Raw genomic sequence first — 20,899 nt, forward strand, 5'->3', positions numbered from 1 at the left:
TGACCTGCCGTCATTGTCAAAGTAGAAGATCTGTTAGATGCCCCACTGTTGTTGTGTCGGCAGCGGCAGGCAAGTGGGGGGACCCGACGGGCGAACGCGCGGCTAGCGCCGGCGCAGTGAAGGAGACACGGAGCTAACTGCTCCCGATGAAAACCGGAACGAAGACTCCGCCGACCCGCGGCTGTTTATTACTTATAAAGGCTTCACATGCCAGATGACACCTCCCGATTGGTACAAGCTCGTCACATGACAGAAGGGGGGTGCGCCATCTAGTTAAACAACTACAAAACATACATGTACAATGGCGCAGAGATCTGACAGGGGGCGACACTATACTACATCATCCCCCCCTGGAAACAAAGTAAGCATACAGTGAAACGCGCACACATGACGCGCACTTAAGTCCAAGGACAAATTCAGTTTGTTCCCCCCCCACGTTCACACACGCGCACCAGTCGCACACAAAGCACGCACTTAAGTCCACAACAAATTCAATCCATCCCCGCCCAAGTTCGCATACACGTGCACCAGTCTTGGGCACCAAAACACAGGCAGTCACTCATACAAAGTCTAACAAGGAACACGCACAAAACTCACTGCACCGCAACAAGGAGCACATTTTATACCTGTGTTTATGAAACATGTGGACTGTCTGCTAAATGTCACAACGAGGCCCTTAGCCGTGGCATTTCGAAGACTGAAACACTCTACACTACAGAAACAAAATCATCGAGCCACGGAGGCCGTTTTTTGACACGATGAGGACGCGTGCGTACCTCAGAAGAACTTTGGGGGTTGCGACGCGTATCGGTCGACTTTAAAGACCCAGTCGTCCCACTATTATTTACCTCCCCCTGGTTGGAAAACTGAATGTGGTTGTCGCGCAAAGCTGGAGAGGGTTGCCCAGGAAGCTCCTCTCGACGTCCCAACAAGTCCTGGGAGGCTACCGATTCCCCCACGGAATCAGAGACGACTGCTGACTGTGCAGACTCGGAAGTGATACAGCCAGACGAACTACTTAACTGATGCCTATGAAAGGACGATGTCACTACAGGCGAGTCATCGGAATGACTATCCAAGTTTGAATACGAGTACAAAAAGTCCCTTTTACTTGTACACAATGTAGTACCTACTGGAACCTTCATCGCTACGGTTAACTTAGACACATGCCACGTTTGCCCATCACTGAGTAGAAAAGTAGATGGTCCTATCTGGGCCTTGACTTTACGAGGTTTACTGTACTTAAAGAATCCTTTCCTGTTAAATCTTATTCTGACGGTGTCTCCCACCTTGACACGAGTTGCCTGAGCACCTCTACGTTTGTCTACGTACTGTTTAGTCTGCGACTGTTTCTGCAAGACCCTTTCTTGAACTTGAGGCACAAGGCTGTCCTGTTCTCGTAGATCTACACAGAGCCGCATGGTTCCATCCTTCTTGCGCACCACCACGAGTGGAGACACCCACTCAGTAGCCTCGACGCGCTCGATGACGTCGCAGTCCTCGAGACGTGGCAATTCATGTGTGACCTGGTCACGGAGAGCCAGGGGTAGTCGGCGCAACTTTGGAGATACTGGTTTCGCATCTTGCTGCCGATGAATTCGGTGCACAAAGTTGTTGACGAGGCCCAACTCGTCACTGGAAAGGTGATCAAAACCTGGAGGCACACCTGTGGGGCTCTGTACTGAAGGAAGCGATGGTAGACATGTCAGCGACGTGCCGTCGATCTGTATGCCCAAGCGTTGGATGGCGTCTAAACCCAGCAGCGATGTTCCTGTAGTCGTTACGTGGAACGTGACGGAGCATGACCTTTGGAAAAACTGGACAGTGGCTTGAAACAGGCCTTGAATGTCGATGCGTTGCTTGGAGAAATTTTTCAAGTCCACTGCTGTTTTTGACAGTGTGCTGTCGACCAAAGTGCTTTCCAAAATCCTCGGCCGTCATCAATGAGACAGACGCTCCTGTATCCACCGGCAGTCGCATGGAGACGCCGTTCACTACGACTGGAACTTCCAAATCTTTTTTAGTTTCAAAAGCCCTTACCGTCAAGACAGACGCGGACGGCTGCCCTGCGGAAGTCGAAGACAGCGTCTCTGCGGAAGAGACGTGTTGAACAGTACGGGTTTTTCGGCAAACTGATGCAAAATGGCCCAACGTGTGGCAGGCGTTGCACCGCCGGTTCCTTGCGGGGCAATTCCTGTACGTTGCGATATGCTTCGTACTGCCACACCGGTCGCATGAACTATGCTCGAAATTAGGGTCCTTCGCATCCTGTGCTTCATTGCGGGTCCCGGAGGAGCCTCGCGGAAAATGTCGATCATCTCGGCGGCCTCTCGGAAGAAGTCGGTCGTCTCGGCGGCCTCTCGGAAGAAGTCGGTCGTCTCGGCGGCCTCTCGGAAGAAGTCGGTCGTCTCGGCCCGTCGACGGAACGCCAAGTTGAGATGCCTCGATTCTTCGAACATTTTCGGAGCCGAACGCGCGGTTCGCTCGATGCAAGGCTTCTAACGAGCGTCCAATTTCTTCTGCCTTGTCCAGGGACAGGGTTTCGCCATGAGCCAGCAACTTTTCGCGAACGCTGACGTTCGCTACGCCATGTATTATCTGGTCTCGGACGCGCTCGTTGTAGGCTGTGCCGAAGTTGCACTGTACCGCCTTCTCCTTCAATGCGGTCACGAATTCCAGGAATCCTTCTCCGTCGAACTGCTTCCGACTGGTGAATTCGTGCCGTTCCGCCAGGACATTTGTTGACGCGGCGAACAGCCGGTCAAGCCGCTCCAAGAGTCTCGGAAACTCTGACGCTGGCGGGACCGCATCACTTGACGTTGACGCTGCGCCGGTTGACTGCCTTGCTGCTTCGCTTGAAGCTGACGCTGCGCTGGTTAACTGCCTTGCTGCTTCCTGCTCCTCGTCTTCAAAGTACTTCCGTTGTCCCTCACGCCCGAGAGCGCTGACGAGCGCGGACGCTCGTCGCGCGTCTGTCCAGTCGCCACCGCCGGCCGCTTCGAGGTGGGCCTGAAAAATTTTTTTCCATCGATGCCATGGAATTAACGGTGGTCCGGGCAATTCCAGAAAAACGGGAAGGTTCGCCGTGAAAGACGCCATGCCCGGTAGCGTGCGGAAGGCAAGCCGGAGCTCGCCGCAGGAATGGGGCAAGAACAAAGGGGCGAGTAGGCCTAGGCTCGGAAGACTCGCGACGCCGAGTGCGTCGGCGGCGTTTGCCTGCCGTGCGGACACGGGAAGGGTCGCTTCACTTACGAAGCTCGTTGGTGTCCCGGGGCTTCGGTCGGAACCGCTGCGGGAGTCCCACCCTCGTCGCCAAAAGATGTTGTGTCGGCAGCGGCAGGCAAGCGGGGGGCCCCGACGGGCGAACGCGCGGCTAGCGCCGGCGCAGTGAAGGAGACACGGAGCTAACTGCTCCCGATGAAAACCGGAACGAAGACTCCGCCGACCCGCGGCTGTTTATTACTTATAAAGGCTTCACATGCCAGATGACACCTCCCGATTGGTACAAGCTCGTCACATGACAGAAGGGGGGTGCGCCATCTAGTTAAACAACTACAAAACATACATGTACAATGGCGCAGAGATCTGACAGGGGGCGACACTATACTACAACTGTCTACCGCCGTATATGACGATCTCAAGGCAGCCTTGCTACAGCGCACAGCAGCTTTACAGCGTTCTCACATCCAGTAGCGTTTGTCCACTGAAGAACTGAGTGACTGACACCCTAGTCAACTTCTTCCCGAATGAGGCAGCTGCTTGGAGACAGCATGAGATCCATCGACAACACACTGTTGCGCAAACTGTTTTTGCAATGACTCCCGGCTAACATGCAGGTGATCCTGGCGATAGCTTCTGCCATGGACTTTACTGGACTTGCCATGTTGGCCAACAGTCATGGAAGTAGCCACCCCAACCATTGCAGCCATGACATCGTCTCTGGATGACAATACAGCCGCCCTCCACACCCTTCACTCCTTCCCTGCTCTCCAGCTGTGCAATCTCCCCTTGACCCCTTGTGTGAGTGCCTGGAACGCATCATCTGTGCCGTTGAACATTGCCGCGCGTCATATCGTCACCCACAAAGCAGTAGTTCCAGCAAATCAAGACACACAGGCACCCGGCATGAAACATCACCTACAATGCCTGGCGTTTGCTGCTACCACCATTGTTTTGGAAACAATGCTCATCACTGTCAGCGTTCTTGAGGTTGGCAAGGAAACAGTCCGGCTGACCTCTAATGGTGATGGGCGATCCAGCCCAACACACATGTCGCCTTTTCTACATGAGGACATAGTTATGGGACAACAGTTCTTAGTCAACACAGGAGCTGACGTAAGCATTATTCCCTCCCAATGCTCCAACTGAAAAGTGACACCTACGTTGTGATTCCAGTTTTTTTCGTCACGCTCCGTCATGCTAAAAACCTTGGTCTTCGACAAGCGTTCCATAGCATTTTCCAGGTTTGCAGACATCCATTGTGCACTCATTGGAGCAGACTTCTTACACAACTACAGACTTGTCAACGTTCAATGACGCTGTCTCATTGGCTCTAACTTAGCTGTCCATTCCCTGTGTCCCAACACCAAACACATCGCTGATCGCGCCTACTTCTGCCATGTTAGACAAACCATTCGCCGAGCTCCGCGTTTTCCACTTCAAAGCGCCTGCCGGACTGGACGCAACTGGTCCAACATGACTTGTGCCATCACATCGTAACTGCCAGCCCACCAGTCTATTTCCGACCCTGGAGTTTGTCCCCAGAGAAACTCAAGATCACTCGCGTGGAGTTTGAACACATGCTTGAACTTGGTATCATCCTCCCTTCCTCCAGTAATTGAAAACCACTACATCACATGGTGCCTAAGAAGACTGGAGACTGGTGCCCATGCGGCAATTACCGGGCAATAAACAACATTAGAGTTCCTGACTGCTTCCCTCTCCTGACCATTCAGGACTTCACGATAGCATTGCACAGTGCAACGATCTTTTCCAAGATTGATCTCGTTCGCGCTGTAGCATTGACCGAATGACTAACTCACTATGTGGCGTTTATCTGTTTGATAATTTTCAATGCACTCTCAGCCTCTTGATAACTGTGGCTTTCTCGGGAAAGGGAAACAAGAAAATACATTAGGCATTAGGTTAGTTGAAATACGCACAAAAGTCTGGTTTTCTCTTTTGTTAATATTCAGGGAATCTCGAACAAGGGCTGCAGGTACGATTCTAATAAAGTTTTATGTGAAGAAAGTGTGAACCTGGCAGTTCTCATGATTAGTTAAGTGCTCTCTGCTTGTTGTGCCCTGGGCTTGTCGTGGTTTATTCCCAGAAGGTGTCGCCTGGCATGCCTTGGAACGATCGGCAAAATGAAGCAGAGGCACAGGGTTTACCGGTCTCTTTGAGGTGCTTGGATACTGCGACCCCTTTGAGACCTGTGGCGGTGGACGGGCTGTTATGATCGGCCTCTCAAGTGTGGGAAAGATTCAAGCGGCTGTTCCCATGATGAGATGATTTGCCTCGTCCCAGAAAAGGCTGTTAGGATCAGCCTGGACTTCGGCCTCACAAGTGCAGGAAAGATTGAAGTGGGCATTTCCATGTCAAGATGATTTGCGCCGTCCCAGAAAAGGCTGTTAGGATTAGCCTGGACTTTGATCTAACCAGTGTAGGAAAGATTAAAGTGGGCATTCCCATGTTAAGATAATTGCCCTCTTCCCCGAAAAAGCATCACCCTTCTACGCCCTGAGCAGACACAAAGGGGAGGACCCGAAGGAGGAGACACGAAGGGGAAGAGCTCATCGACTTCACAACTTGACAAAGGCACTAATATTTCCACAAGTTCCTTGAGTTTTCTAAGAAGACATTGACGACCAGAAGACTGCAAGGGGTTATTTAAGGCCGTCCTGGCCTTTGTCTTAGGCAGAACCGCTCGAGACTCAGAGTCACAATCATGTAACAATGAAGTGAATACATTCTTTTTTATTTTTTTCATCATCACGATTGCCACCTTCATCGTCGTTTCCCGATTCTTGCCGTGAAGACCCTCCTCATCCAGTCAAGATCGTATCAGCACCTCTCATCAAGTACCAGTCGCTGCAGAAGTCATTTCTAAGAACACCATCACCACATCGTCACAAGCGCTTCCACAGAGGAACATCTCCAACACTTGCCATTGTTATTTTCACACCTTGCCAGTAAAGAAATTACCACCAACGCTGCCAAAAGTGAATTCAGTCGACTGGAACTGGAGTTCATCAAGCATATCATCGATGCAAACGGTATTCGACCACTGCCATCCAAGATTTGTGTCATCAAAGATGTTCCACGACCAACCACACTGACGAAGCTTCGCCAATTTCTCAAATTTGTAAATTTCTACCACCGATTCATTCCCAACTGTGCATGACTTGTGGCTCCGCTAGACGCTATGCTGGGAAACAAGTGTAGCCAAGTGCTTCAGTGGACTGAAGAGGCCATGGACACTTTTTCAAGGGTCAAATCTGTCCTAGTCAGTGCCATGCTGCTCAGACACCCAAAGCCAGACGCGCCCACTGCTGTTGGTGCCACTGATGGTGACACTCTGCAGCAATCAATCAACACTGTGTGGCAACCACTCACACTTTTTTTTCATTATACTGAAGCCTGCACAGTCTCGCTACAGCGTGTTCGGCTGTGAATTGCTTGCCTGGCTATCAGACATTTTTGCCATTTCCTTGAAGGACATGCATTTACTGTCTTGACAGACCACAAGCCCCTTGTGCATGCAATGAACCATATGGTGTCCTGTTGCTTGCACCACAAGAGCAGGCACCTTTCCTACGCCTCAGAGTTTACAACAACATTCCGTCATAGTGCTACGGAACAGTATTTGCGATCATGAAGAGGCGAGCAGTGTGAAGATGACGACGACAATTAGAGGCTAGCGCGGGCTGTTGCCTCTGGGCCCAGTGCGGTGTCATCATCATCATCATCAGCCTGGTTACACCCACTGCAGGGCAAAGGCCTCTCCCATACGTCCACTTTCGGCTATCCCACTTGCGGAAGAAGGTATTCATTATCCGCATATTATTCTGCGACCTATTTTCTTGTAAATATACTTGTACATAGCTTTTTGTCTGCGTCTTCCTACGTAACATATCTGGTGGAGGTGGACGTTCCCTGTACCTCGTCATGGAGCTTCGCAGTGGACGGTACGTCGAGCCTTCCTTCATGGCTCCCGGCGACGACAACTCGACTCCTCCGGCTCCGACACCTGCTGACACTTTGACGACCTACATCACTCTCCCCGCTCCCCGTGATCCTGGCGTACTATCGGGCAAAGATGGGGAAGAAGTCGATGACTGGATCAGCCTGTATGAAAGCGTCAGCTGCAATAACCGGTGGGACCCTACTATCATGCTTGCCAACATAGTATTTTACCTCGGTGGCACACTTCAAGTTTGGTTTCGGACGCACGAAGATGAGCTCACCAGTTGGGATTCACTTAAGCAAAAGCTTCGAGACTTGTTCGGCAACCCCTACAGTCACCAACTTGCCGCACAGAAGGCGCTTTCCGGCCGTGTGCAGACGTCAACAGAGCCCTATGTCACGTACATTCAGGACGTTTCGGCTCTGTGCCGTAAAGTTGATGCACACATGACTAATTCAGACAAGGTTTCCCACATTCTCAAAGGCATTGCCGATGACGCCTTCAAATTGCTCGTTTGCAACAACGTGGCGATGGTGGATGAAGTTATAAAAGAGTGCCGCCGCCTGGAACTCACTAAAAGCCGACGTATTGACCAGCAGTTTGCCCGTCTGCCCAACACCCCAGCGACATCTTTTTGTGCTGACGCTCCTAGTCCCAACAACACTGCCTATGTTACCCGGATCGTCCGGCGTGAGATCGAGGCCGCCTATCCGGCTGCCTTCGAATCCAGCCCCACCAATGTATCTGCAGTCATGGTTTCCCTGATCCAGGCAGTTGTCCGCCAGGAGTTCGAAAACATGGGTCTTCACACCATCTGCTCGGCCCATCACCCTGATACCTGCCCGGCTTCTTCGATTCCGCCCCGTCCCGCATCTTCTTACCCACCACGTTTCCGCAACCCATCTGAATGGCGCACTACTGACGACAAGCACATTTGTTTTCACTCCCATCGAATCGGGCACATTTCTCGGCACTGCCACGATCGCTGGAGTTCCCCGACCCGGTCTACTTATACTGCCTACTCTTGCCCCTCAGCTGGCCCTTCTCGTCCCTATGCCGCACGCTCCGATAATGCCGCTGCTGATTCTCCTGCACCAAACCGCCCCTATTCTCGTTCGCCTTCGCCCCAACGACGACAATCTCGCTCTCCCCAGCCCCGTCACTCCTTTTCGCTGACCCCTTCGGACGCCGCTTCCAGCCGGAACACTAGACGATGCAGCGCCTTGAGGTGCCGCTGCATTGCTCCCTACGCCGCCAAAACCTCTACTGACGTTGCCCACTCATCTGAACCTTCTTGACGTGCAAGTCGACGGTGTTTCTGTGTCTGCTCTTATAGACACTGGGGCGCATTTATCGGTAATGAATGCTGACCTTCACACCTAGCTCAAGAAAATAATCACGCCCGCCACGACGCCTGTTGTCCGTGTCGCCAATGGCGGAACAGCCCCCGTAATTGGTATGTGCACCGCCCGCGTCACCTTCGCCGATCGCTTCACTATCGTGCTATTCACAGTCATCGCCCACTCTCCCCACAACATCATCCTCGGCTTAGACTTCCTCTCCGCACATTCTGCTCTCATCGATTGTTCCGCCAGTACTCTCTGCCCTGACCTGCCTGTTCTGGATCCCGCTGAACCACACCCCAGTTGTCTCAGTTCCGTCGACTTCGTTCGCTTGCCACCTTCGGCACTGACTTATGTTGACTTAGTGTCATCCCCACCAGTCCCCGACGGTCACTACATCGCGGCTCCTATGCCAGATGTCCTCCTTAAACACGGGATCACAGTACCTCACAGTTTTATCTATTACGGCGAATTGCGTCTGCCTGCCAGAGGTCAATTTTGGCTTGACGACACAAGTGCTGCCACGCGGGATGTCTCTGGCCTAACTTTGCTCATTCGAGGATCACTCAGTAGCATCTATTGCAGCAGACGACAATTCATGCAATCCTCCTCTACCATCGCAGTCGGCAACTTGCAGAAAATGATTGCGCCCGATTTGCCATCCGAGCACGCTCGTGAGTTCTACAGCGTTCTGTTTTCCTACCACGATATTTTTTACTTTAACGATCATCCTTTGGCCCAAACTACAGCTGTTAAACATCGCATTAATACCGGTGATGCCCCTCCTATTCATTGCTGCCCGTATCGAGTGTCACCGGCTGAGCATCAAGTTATTCACGCAGAAGTTCACAAGATGCTTGTCAAGAACATTATTGAACCGTCATGTAGTCCATGGGCGTCACCTGTTGTACTGGTAAAAAAGAAGGACGGCTCATGGCGCTTTTGCGTGGATAATCGGCACCTTAACAGGGTTACCAAAAAATATGTGTATCCCCTACCTCGGATTGATGACGCCCTTGACTGCCTCTACGGTGCTCGCTATTTCTCCTGTATTGACCTTCACTCCGGCCACTGGCAGATTGCCGTGGACGATCTCGACCGCGAGAAGACTGCTTTTGTAACACTGGACGGTCTTTATCAATTCAACGTGATGCCGTTCGGTCTATGTAAGGCTCCTGCCACTTTTGAACGCATGATGGACTCCCTTCTTCACGGTTTCAAATGGTCCACGTGCCTGTGCTACTTGGACGACGTTATAGTATTCTCCTTAACGTTTGCTACGCACCTCGAGCGCTTCTCAGCAGCCCTGGACGTTTTTCGTCGAGCTGGTCTGCAATTCAACGGATCGAAGTGCCAATTCGGCCGTCGCCAAATTACTGTCCTTGGACATCTCGTTGACGCGAACGGAGTGCAACCGGACCCAGGAAAGATCCATGCTGTTACGCACTTCCCTTTTCCGAAGTGTGTCAAGGATGTGTGCAGCTTTATCGGCCTTTGTTGGTACTTCCGCCGTATCGTGAAAAATTTCGTGGCCATAGCAAGACCACTAACTGTGCATTTAAAAAAAGACGCCCCTTTCCAGTAGGGCGATAACGAGGCCTCTGCATTCTCGCATCTAATCGACCTTCTCACAATGCCTTCCGTTCTGGCCCATTTCGATCCTTCTGCGCCTACCGAAGTCCGTACTGATTCCAGGGTCACGGAATTGGCGCAGTACTGGCACAACGCCTGCGCGGCTGGCAATACAACGACCGTGTTACCGCTTACGCCAGCAGGCTCCTCTCACCCTCCGAGGCAGCTATTCCATCACTGAGCGTGAGTGTCTGGCCCCAGTTTGGGCGGTTGCCAAGTTTCGCCCATACTTATATGGCCGACCCTTTTCCGGTGTCACCGACCATCACGCGCTTTGCTGGTTATGCTCACTGAAAGAGCCTACAGGAAGACTTGGTTGCTGGGCATTATGCTTCCAAGAATATTCGTATACTGTCACCTACAAATCTGGCCGACTACACGAGGACGCTGACTGCCTGTCTCACTACCCGGTAGACGAACCTGACGACACCAACTGTAGTACTGCCAACGGCATTTTCTCTGTCTGCCTTCGCTAACATCGCCGACGAGCAGTACCGAGGCCTACTGCTGCGAGCACTCATCGAGCGTCTGCGCTCTACACCTACGACGCATCCGTTCACCGATATGTACTCTAGGGCAGCATTCTGTATCGAAGGAACTTCCTCCCTGATGGCCCTGATCTTCTTCTTGTCGTGCCAAAACATCTATGACAGACTGTGCTCTTTGAGATGCATGATGCACCCACTGCAGGACATCTTAGGGTAACCCGTACGTACGACCGCGTCCGCCGCCGCTTCTATTGGCCTGGTCTTGCTCGCTCCGTCTGATGCTATGTTGCTGCCTGTGATCCCTGCCAGCTTCGGAAAACACCTCAGGTGCTACCTGCTGGTCATCTCCAGCCGATCACCGTCCCTGTGGAACCATTCTTTCGGGTTGGATTAGACCTCTTTGGTCCCTTTCCCACGTCATCCTCTGGAAACAAATGGGTAGCCGTTGCAACTGATTACGCCACCCAATACGATATGACGCGGGCTCTCCCTACCAGTTGCGCCACTGATGTCGCGGAGTTTCTCTTGCGTGACATTATCTTGCTTCATGGCGTTCTGCGACAGCTGCTTACTGACCGTGGTCGAAACTTCCTCTCGAAAGTTATCGCCAGCATTGTGCGTTCCTGCTCCATTCAACACAAGCTGACTACCTCATACCATCCTCAGACCAATGGCCTGACACAGCGATTAAACCGCACTCTTACCGATATGCTGTACAAGTACGTTTCCAAGGACCACCACGACTGGGACATTGCCCTTCCTTACGTTACATTTGCGTATAATTCTTCCCGGCACGACACCGCCGGATTTTCTCCATTTTATTTACTGTACGGTCGTGAACCTACCTTGCCCCTAGACACGGCACTTCCTCCTGCTGCGATCTCAACAAGCGAGTATGCGCGCAACGCCATCGCCCTCACCAACCATGCACGCCAGCTTGCCCGTGCTCAACTGACGGCCTCACAAACTACTCAGCAGTGTCAGTACAACGCCCGCCATCGTGACGTACAGTTTTCGCCTGGTGCGCTCGTGCTCCTGTGGTTGCCCTCTCGTCACGTCGGACTTTCAGAGAAGCTCCTTTCGCGATACACAGGGCCCTACCGCGTGCTGCGCCAGGTGATGCCTGTGACGTATGAAATTGCTCCTGTGGGTTCAACCTCGTCCTCTCCTCAGGCATCTAGTGATGTGGTGCATATCAGTAGGCTCAAGGCCTTCTACACTGCTTCCGAGTCCGGCCTTTAGTCGCTCTGGGACGGCGCTACAGCAGCCGGGGGTAGTGCTACGGAACAGTATTTGCGATCACAAAGAGGCGAGCAGTGTGTTCGACGAGGACGATTAGAGGCTAGCGCAGGCTGTTGGCTCTGGGCCCAGTGTGGCGTATTTTCTTGTAAATATACTTGTATATAGCTTTTTGTCTGCGTCTTCCTACGTAACAATATCAAGGGTACTGACAATGTTCCAAGTGACATTCTGAGTCGCATCAATGCCGTTTCCACATCCACATCGGAACCTTTGATCATTGATGTTGACTTATTTGCCAGTCAACAGTGTGATGGCACCGAACTTCGTGCCTTCTGAAAAGCATCAACCTTCCTGAAATTGGAGGATGTCGTTTTGACGTCAGATGGTACATCCGTCGCCTGTGACACTTCTACTGTCATAGCTCGACCAGACATTCCTGCATCCCTTTGCAGACACCTATTCGAAATAGTGCACAACTTAGCACATCCGAGAATATGTACGACACAGAAGCTTCTTTCCAGTCGTTTTGTTTGGTCTCAGCTAAAAGTGCAAGTTTGCGATTAGTTTTGCTGCTGTTTGTTCCAAAATCCACCGTCACCTTATTCCGCCAGCCAAATCTTTTCTTCCACTGGATGCTTTGTTTTGACACTGTGAACCTGGACCTCGTCAGCCCTCTCGCACCTTCAAAAGGTTACTCCTACATACTGACATGCATCGACTACAATACACGGTGACCAGAAGTTACACCCATATCTGACATCTCAGTGCCCACTGTTGCAGCAGCTTTCGTGTCTACATGGACTTAAGGGTTTGGCTGCCCCTCCACAATAGTCACCAATCGCGGTCAGAAGTTTGAATCGGCACTTTTCCACAAGCTGCGCAAACTTCTTGGAACGACACGTTTTTGCACGACTGCTTACCACCCACAGTCAAATTGACTGGTTGAACTTTTTCACCAGCATCTCAAGTCCTCCCTTATGGCACATGATTCGCTGGAGAATTGGGTTCTACATTTGCCTCTTGTCCTACTTGGTATCAGAGCTGCACTGAAGAGCAACTTGGGTTGCTCCTCTGCTGAGCTAGTCTACAGCACTCACCTACGCCTTCCATGCGATTCCTTTGCAGCCACCACCAAAACACCTATGCCATCACCTGCCAACTGCGCTGCTGAACTGCAAGCTTTCTTCAGCAAGATACAACCCACACCTACATGTTCGCAAGAAGCAAGGTCTCCATACGTTTCTCCTGCACTCACTTCTTCTACCCACATTTTTGTGCATAACTGTGCCATGCGCAAGCCTTTGCAGCTGCACTACTCCGGCCCATATTCTGTTCTCAAGCACTGTCTGCTGACTTTTGTCGTGAACGTGAACGGCCGACCAGACACAACTGCCCTGGAATGTCTCAAGTCTGCCTACATTGAAGCACCCTCCCCGTCGACACCACCAGTGTGCGACACAACCCTGCTGCATCCCTCGACGCTGCCTCTACATACGACTCCTAAGACACGCAGTGTCACATGGCCTTTCTATCGTTCGTTGAATTTTCCTCCTTTCTAAGGGGGGCGCCCTCTGTAGCAGTAGCAGCATCGGCGTCGCATCAGAATTACGCAGATGCTCACGTCTACAGGAGGCATGTGCCGCTGGCACATGCTGGCACGCACTGGCACAGGCTAGTGTTCGAGGATATTAAAAAAATGCTACGCTAAGCAATTGGTTGTGTCAGTTTGCTCTCTCTCTCTCGGAAGGCCGAGACTCCACCGGTCTATGCGGTCGCTCGTTGCCACACTTGTAATCATCTATAGCTCTCTTAATATGAGCCGCTTCACTTAAATTGTGGCATGAATGTTTTAGTGTAGCTATACGCTACGCGTCTACAAAATTTGTCTCAACCAAATCTATCTCCCGAAACCAAATAGCTTTCTTTTGGAGCCACACACATTTTTCCGTATCTGGCCAAATATGAGTGACTCGTCAATTGGTCTCTTCCGGTGGTGATGTCATTTTTTCGACCAGAGCAGGCACCACTGCTATCAGAGAAACTTGCTAGGGATCGCTGACCTCACCACCTTTGCCGATAGAAAATCCTCACTTAAAGATAAAAGGGGAATTTCTATTTATGTGTGGCGGGCTGGCAGCATGGCTTCATGAGGGGCAGCGAGGACGCATCACACCAGGTGGCTGCACCATGCAGGTCGTTCACGTTTGCGCCTCCGCCATAGACTCAGACTACAGGGGGCTGCAGTACCTGAGCCCCCCTCCGAAATTTTCTGGTGGGGGGGGGGGGGAGGCAGGGCAGAGCCACCCTTGGCAATGCCGAAGCCCACACCCCCCACCACTCCCACCCTCCTTAAAGTGTCATTACCAAAGTTCTTTCAGTTGCCTGTCTGTACTGTTTCACTTATCATTTTATTTTGGCTAAAAGCTTACTGCATCATTGTTGATGCAGACGTACACAGCTTTTAATTCATACTTTCCCTTTATTTCTGCAAATCCTGACAATAAGAGGACAAATGCATTAGGAGCACCAGCGGCGGCTACCTCATCTGTATTTTTAACTCCAACATTTCTTTAAAATTTCCACTGTGAATATCATGCACAAACGCATTATATTTAAATATATACACAGGAAAAAGTTCATCATATTTTTTCGAGAGAAGAGGTAGCCAATAATTATTTCTAATGGTATGTTGCGTGCTTTTTTGACCCTTAAAAAAAAAAAAAAAGAAAACGGCAGACTTCAGTGACCCCTTTGGCAGAGTTGTCTGCGACTGCTGATGCTAGCTAGCCTGCAGCAAGCCTTAGTAAAATGTTTAGTCGCCAAGATACCTGTGATCTTTTCACAAGTATTTGCATCTTCTGCCATGGAAAAACAGCCACGCTCTGCTTTTGGTCTCTTCCATCGAGGCTGTCCAATACCCATGAATTTTTAGGGTGAACTTGTGTGTATGTGTGACCACTGAAGCAAATCCACGCAAATCCTCTTTTAACTTTTGGTACAGGTGAAATCGTACAATGCATTTTTGTGTCTATGACTGCTGAAGCGAGCATGATGCAAGCCTTTAGTTAATTGTGCAGTTGCCAAGGTACCTGTAATGGCTTCAGCAATATTTGGCTGGGACCATGGAAAGGTCGCAGTCAGCTTCTGTTTACTTGATTAGAGATCTTCGAGCCTGTGAACACTTAGGATAAATTTGTACCTGTGACCACTCAAGTACAGCGAGTATCTTGTAACTTCTGTACCTGTGCCATCAGTTTGGTTTTGTGCTAAAGCAAGTGTCTTGTAACTGCTTTTGTACCTGTGAACTCTTCAGTAACGTTTATTTATTTATTTGGTACACCTACATCGCCTGCACAGCATTATCGTAGGGGGTTAAAATACAGGTGGTCACAATGGAAAAACATTCAGCAAGATCAAAAGAATACATCAGTAAATGCAACATTGTTTAAGCCCTGAAATTTGCAAAAGCGGAAGACAAAGTAACAAAGTACCAAACAAAGTAACAAAGTAACTAACAAAAAAAAGACAGTAGCGTATGTGCAGAGATAAATAACAGAACATTAAAAGAATATGGCTCTCAATAGCATTTTCAATACTAGACGCTGCCATCACTTCACTCGGGAGCTCATTCCAATCGTTAATCGTGTTAGGAAAACATGAATACTTAAACACATTGATATGGCACTGATAAGCTCTAATTTTGTTAGCGTGGTCTCTCCTAGATGAAACGTAATGTGGCTCCTTAGTGAACAGTGTTTTGTTGATACCAGTTTTACTTTTGTATATACTGTAAAGGAATTTCAATCTTAGGATTTTCCTGCATGAAGAGAGAGTTTTCCAACCCAACCCTTCCTGTATTCTGGATCCTCTGATAGTAAAATTATAATTTCCTGTTACGAAGCGTGCTGTTTGCTTCTGGACGCATTCTATTTTGTCTGTGAGGTTTTTAGTGTACGGATCCCAGGTAACGCGTGCATATTCTAGAATAGGCCTAACGTCTGTTAAATACAAGATTGCCTTCAGTGATGAAGGAGAATGCTTAAAATTTCGTTGGAAAAAGTGAAGAAGACGGTAAGTTTTCGCGCTAATCGAGTTAACATGATTAGTCCAGTCAAGTGTTTCAGAAAACGTAACTCCGAGCTATTTAACATGCTCAGTGGTACTGAGTGCAATATTATTTACGCAATAGGAACTGGGGAATCTTTGCTTTGTAAACTGCACATGGTAGCTTTAACCGATATACAGAGTCATCTGCCACTGGTTGCACCAGATAGACAGTTTTTTCAAGGTCGTCCTGTAAGACAGACGGCATGGCATTTCACTGTACGATACATGACACAGTCGTTGGCATACAGTCTAAGGGTTGATTTAAGGCCTACTACTAAATCATTAATATAAACAAGGAACAAAAGTGGCCCAAGCACAGAGCCCTGAGGCACTGTCTGCAAGTGTCTGCAACTGCTTATGCGATTGTTTAGTAATTTTATTAATGCCCAGTGTGTGTATCAAATCTCTAGTAATTTTACTGCGTGCCACCACTGGAGCAGGCCTGCAGAAAGTCTGGAGTAGGCTTCCTTCATGGCTAAGACACCTGTGAACTTTCCAGCACATACTGCATTTATGTGCCTGTGACCGCTGAAGTGAGCCAGCCTGCAGTAGGCCTCCTACTAACTTCCTTTGTACCCCCGTCCTGGCAGAGGGCTTTTAAAATTCTTTTACTAGCAGAAGTGCATCTGCAAAATGTTAGCTCAACTGAAGTGGTCTCGTCACTACAGTCGAACCTGGGCTATACAGAACTCACAAAAAACGCCTATTAGTTCGATATAGAGCATAATTCTATATAAGTCTGCTAAAGAATTGGATGTCATAAAAGCACATACCATTGATAAAAATCACTTTATTAATGAAACTAGCTTAGTTTCACATGAAATAGTCTTGATTTTTCTTCTGCTTGGGAAATTTCGCTGCCTGCAACACAGGCACATCTCCACATTGTCTAAGAAGTCGGAGCAGGTGAGGCTGCAACCTTCCACATTTTCGCAGAAGCACCGGACTAGTGCATGCGCACCAATCACTTCGGATGATGTGGGTAAAGGACTGTTGTTGCCTTCCTCATTGTGCCCACTTTCACTTGTGCGTAGTACGATGTTGGCAATGTAGTCTTCGTTTTCGGGCTCTCCCGTGGTCGCAACACCATCATCTGTACTCACAAACTCGTCGACTGCCAATTTGTCAATGGCTTCCGGAAATTCCGACAGCCCGCTTCAAACTTCGGCAACACCGGCAACGGTTTCGTTGCACACATCAGAATTTACGGTCATCACCGGGCACGCGGAAGCCGGCACGTCTGAAGCAATTTCAGATGAACCACTTGTACACGGCCGTGCGTGCGCATCAGGTGCCATGGGCACCGTGTCGCGAGTTTGTCTGCTTTAGTCCTAATCTCCTCATTATTCTTCAAGGTTGTGCTGAGAGTGCTCCTCAGAATCTTGCATGCTGAGGGGACATCCGACTTCTCACCGCATTCGACCCGGCTTATGATTTCAAGCTTCATGGTGAAAGGAAAATTCTGCCATTTCATCACTTTCGACTGTACACGAAAGTGTCAATGTTTGCTCTGGTGACCTTTCCCAGAATTTATTGTTGATGCAGAGCGCATTTGCTATATAAATGAATGATCATACAGCAGCTGTTTGTGTCTATATATGACCACTGAACTAGTCTCAAGTAATTTCGTTAATGCCTAATGTAGTTTTGACGTCTTTAGCATAACTCGTGTTAGTGTGTGTAACTAGTAAATATGGCCTAGAGAAAGGCTTTGGTAACTTAATGTGGCTAACATATTTGAAATGTACACCAAATTTTGCATTGATGTGCTTGCAACCACGAAAGTGAGTCCACAGCAAGCCTCTTGGTAACTTCTGTAGTGGCCCCACTGCAATTTCTTAAATTTCCTTACCCAAACTGCATTTGTAAACAGTTTAATTCATGCACACTTTTACTCCCCATGGTGCAATATAAGTAACTCCTAATGATTGAGCTTGTATGATGAAATTATTGCATTTTATTTGTTTGCACTGATGCGCTTTACTGAAAACTGCTGAGTGCATTTGAGAGCTGAACCTGTGATCTTCCTGCAACTGTTTTATTGAATATAAATGCTGTATATTTACTGAGATTGACAAATGATTCAGCAGCCTGCAGAACTTTGTTCTGTAGCTTCGTCCCTGTTAGCCCAAAAAAGTAGAGCTTGCACGTCTTTATGTTTTGATCTAATGCAATTTTATCAAGTTGTATACAATTTATTAGCTTACCGTAGCAGGGAATCATGAGCACAATGCTTAGCTGCACTGCAGCCTTCTTTAGCATGCTTTGAGATGCGATGGGCTGTATTCCTGGCCTGCCTCCTGGTACTTAAGCTTCTGCATGACAAAAATGTTTGGTCGCCTTATTGGACCACTGGGATGGATCTTCAAGAACCATGCAGTTCCTTTTCATCATTGCCCTACACGCCAACACAAAACCAGGCCAAGCTTTGTTAATAGTATGTAAAATGCAGCAAGCCTGCTGCACTGCTAGGGCGTATTATGAGGAACGTCCCTATTATGTTAATTTAAAATCAGTATGCACGTCTTGTGGACATCCCAAATCCACAAGCAAGTGTCCCACAAACATCCTTTGGGCGATAGGTAACATAAAATGTCCCAGAAGCATCCTACATACTGAAAAATTTTTCCTTAGAATGTATTTGGGATTATGCAATGAGAATAATCCATTTTTAGGCATCTCTTGGATGTCCGAATATCCCATTATGATGTTCGTGGGACGTTTCTATGAACATCAATTCACGTGCATGGGACGATCCCATGGACATGCAAGAATGATCCACAGGCTCCTTACATATGTCCTAGAGACATTCGAATATCCTGCTTCGGATCTCTTCTGGACATCTGTAGGACGTTGGTCATCCAATGGGTGGGGTGCGATTGATCGGAGATCACTGTTCAGAGCGTGCGTTCAATTTCGCCGGGCGCGACTGGCCCAGGTTGCGCCAACTTTGCGTGGCTGACGTGTTGGTTCTTTATTCTATGGTGGAACCATGATGTGGTACATGAAGAGGCCAGCGACATGAACAGCAGGTCTGGTGGTTCTGATGCGGAGTGAAGTTACGGTTTGCAAATGGTATATGTGTATTTTTACTGCAAAGTTATATGCATGTTCCAAATCATTACTGTCTTTTCAATTTTTACTGTTTTGAAAATGTCTCCATGAAATTTACCCCATAATGAACGCACCCCCAACTTTGCTTCGGTGATTGGGAAAACAAGTGCGTTCATTACGCAGATCAATATATATGGATGTATGGTCTTTGCAAAGATGGACGGGCCACAGCGCCCTGGAAAAATGAAAACTTTCCGCTTATGGCCTCCACTCATCCGGTAAAACACCCAGTCCGCCTGCGTTTATGTGAATGCTGGACATGCTAAAGCTCTCTACACTCTTAAACAAATGTACACCCTTTGGGTCATATCTTGCCAAACAACAATAATTGTCATTTGTCTTGCTTGTGTTTCCTTTCTTGAAAATGGTGCACTCGCTACTTTCCTGTGGAGGATGCTCTGTCATGCTGATAACGTGCATGCTGTTCGTGACTTGGGAGTACCGCACTCGCAGCGTTAAAGAAAGAAAATGCGGACAAGGCAGATGACAATTATCGTTGTGTGGCAAGATACAACTCAAAGGGTGTAATTTTGCTAAAGAGTGTATTGTGGTAGTAATACTTTGACACGAAGTGACAGCGGCAAATTGCTAGAAGCTGGCACCAATCAGATACCGTTAGCTTGATGCGCTGCAAGCTGCAGCCACTCCACTCGCATGGGCCTTGCAGAAGCCTGGACACGGTGTCGTAGCTTGACATCTCGCCGATCGCTAGATTTGCAGCCCACAACGTAACAAGGGAAATCCATGGTGCTCACGAAAAGAAAGCTTGAGACCAACATTGACTTTGCAGTTCGCGTCAACATGGAGAACACTGTAACACAAGCAGACGACACTTGCTGTGTGCTGAAAGTGCTTGAGTGCAGTGATAAACTGTCATTGTGTATTCTGTTTCTGTTACACTGTTAGATGTTTTATATAAACAAATTAACCAACATTCCAATTATTACAAACAACACTTGTTCCCCGTAAAGTTGGAAAAATTATCAATGACGCAATCTGGACAGCCAATCAGATAGCTTGCCTAACTGAAGTCAATTGGGCTAACTAGATCAATTGGGAGGGGGCAGATGAAAACTCAGGGGAGCGGAGCCACTGTGATGGGTAGCAATGCACATTTTTAAAGCCTTATAATAAATTACACGCTTGAAAGAAACAAATAACATCACAAACAATGGAACATGCCCCTGTCACACAGGCACCCGCAGTCTCCTTTAACACCATCATCTTTATCTTGAGGGAGATGCACTCAATGTCACATGGTCGTGCTTCCACTAAGGGAGTTTAATGGAGCTTTTGGTCAATGAAGATCGGCGATCTCCCTCGGCGGCTGAAGGGAGTACTCTTGTGCATTAAAATTAATGTTACGTGTGTTTAGAACGTTTCTACTGTATTAAATAAATGTTCAAGCACAGTTCAGCAACATTTATGTTTGCTACTGCACAATACTCTCAACTTAGGCTGCTTGGTGCCATGTTGTTTTTCATCTTTCAGGGCATTTACATGAACCCAACAGAATAGGGTCGAGTCAGCTTGCTGGGATAGAACATGCCTGTTGAGTTCATGTAAACACTAGCCAGTCGCACTGAACATGCGTCAACTCAGCCCGTCTGTATGGGGTAGGTTGACCTAGCTCTGCCCATTTGCAGCGTGCATGTAAATGTGGACGGGTCTGGCCTGCCAGTGCCAAGACTTACGTGGGAACACTGGAAGGTTGCGATTTATGCGCCGGCAGCGGAGATAATATCAAGACAAGGCCAACACAAGGCACTGTGCAGTGCAACCTCAAC

The 20,899-nt window shown here is 48.9% G+C and overlaps 1 protein-coding gene and 1 long non-coding RNA gene across 6 annotated transcripts in view; both read right to left on the reverse strand.

Annotated features, from left to right (window-relative positions):
- Positions 1-20,899, reverse strand: part of LOC126543058 (run domain Beclin-1-interacting and cysteine-rich domain-containing protein-like) — a 454,654-nt gene that overhangs the window by 18,423 nt on the left and 415,332 nt on the right. The gene's annotated exons all lie outside the window — the stretch shown is intronic.
- On the reverse strand, positions 148-3,605 carry LOC140216051 (uncharacterized). Its single transcript, XR_011892688.1, has 2 exons — positions 3,253-3,605; positions 148-3,009 (listed from the first exon to the last, which is right to left on the reverse strand). It is a non-coding gene; the product is annotated as an uncharacterized lncRNA (long non-coding RNA).

Source organism: Dermacentor andersoni, chromosome 2 (genome assembly GCF_023375885.2).
Source record: "Dermacentor andersoni chromosome 2, qqDerAnde1_hic_scaffold, whole genome shotgun sequence".
Classification (NCBI taxonomy): domain Eukaryota; kingdom Metazoa; phylum Arthropoda; class Arachnida; order Ixodida; family Ixodidae; genus Dermacentor; species Dermacentor andersoni.